The sequence below is a fragment of the Cibotium barometz genome, chromosome 43 (assembly GCF_041138505.1).
Source record: "Cibotium barometz isolate CiBa-2024 chromosome 43, ASM4113850v1, whole genome shotgun sequence".
Taxonomy (NCBI): Eukaryota; Viridiplantae; Streptophyta; class Polypodiopsida; order Cyatheales; family Cibotiaceae; genus Cibotium; species Cibotium barometz.
In genome coordinates, this window is record NC_141088.1 from 12147474 (window position 1) to 12148887 (window position 1414).

The 1414-nt window shown below is 45.3% G+C and overlaps 1 long non-coding RNA gene across 1 annotated transcript; it reads left to right on the forward strand.

Moving 5' to 3' along the window:
• Positions 1 to 202: 202 nt before the first annotated feature.
• On the forward strand, positions 203 to 548 carry LOC147613532 (uncharacterized). Its single transcript, XR_015263152.1, has 2 exons — positions 203 to 345; positions 446 to 548. It is a non-coding gene; the product is annotated as an uncharacterized LOC147613532 (long non-coding RNA).
• Positions 549 to 1414: the final 866 nt, after the last annotated feature.

A 1414-nucleotide genomic window follows, 5' to 3' on the forward strand; every position in this document is an offset into this window, starting at 1 on the left:
ATTACTCTAGTGTGATTTCTGTGGCTGATTAGCTTATTGCTAATTTTTGGGTTCACTAATTCACCCATTTTGAGCAAAAAAAAAAATCACCTGCACGAGCTCTTATTAAGCTTGTAGTTGATGAGTTGTGTGGCTCTTTTTTAGTGTGTGCTAATTGATAATTAATTACTGCTCAGGCTATTAAGCATCGATCAAATGCAGAGTGGTGATGGCGCCCTTGTCACACGGATGCGGTGGTGCCGACTTCACGCGCTCAAGTAGTACATGCATGAGCAAGCTGCCCCGGCCGAGCATGCTCATCATCATCATCATGGAGTGGGTGGCCATCTCCGAGACCTCGAAAGGGTATATAATAATAATACTAATATAATCTAAATCTTGAATTATTATAAGAGCCTAGGGTCAAGGTTAAAGTGATTGATTATGAGGGATGTTTGCATTGCAGAGCAGCAGGTAGCAATCTAAGAGCCAGCTCACATCGAGGCGTGGAAGGCAGCTGTAGTGCAGGCAGTGTAGGCGGTCAAGGGCACCATTTGGGTGGGTTTTGAATTTGAGTGAGCAAGTAAGCGCAAGTAGCTTCGGTTCTAGGTTAATTAATGCAAGCACAATTTTGTTAAGCACGATTTTTGTTAAGCACAATTTTGTTAAGCACGATTTTTCCTTTGACCAGTGTACCAGCCCACAACCGACGGTGTCTGGAGTTCTTAGAGTGAAAGTAGTTCTTTGATAAATTGGAAATACCAATTCATGAAGGACGGGATCAATGATCAGACACACGAGTACAGGGGCCCCTTGGAGGAAGTGTTGGTTCCCATCAGAGGAGGTGGCAGCCCCTGTAGGGTGTACAGAGGCCATTGGGCTAGTGCGTGTGGGGGCCGGTTGTCGCCTTCAATGGTATGCTCTACTTAATGTGTGCACGCTTGTGTGCATGTGTGCATGCGCATGTGCATGACCTTCAAGGTACGCTCTACTCGATGTGTGTGCATGCGCATGTGCATGACCTTCAAGGTACGCTCTACTCGATGTGTGTGTGCGCCCGTATGTGCATGTGTATGTGTGTGTGTGTGTGTGTAAGAGAGAGAGAGAGAGAGAGAGAGAGAGAGAGAGAGTACGCCAACCTCTTTGAGGAATCTTGAGAATGTGTGTGTGTGTGTGTGTGTGTGTGTGTGTGTGTGAAAGAGAGAGAGAGAGAGAGAGAGAGAGAGATAGACAACCTATTTAAGGAATCCTTAGTGCTTACACAAGCTAGCTTGTTTCTCAGAACTTTCATCATCTGTGGTGGCTATGAACGAGCAGATGGTATCATTGTCATCGAAGCAAGAAATGTAGATCTCATGTCCTACGTAAAATGGTTCATTGCCAATCTAGACTTTTCCAAGTGATTCTTGCTCAATGCTCCCTTCAATGACGGAAA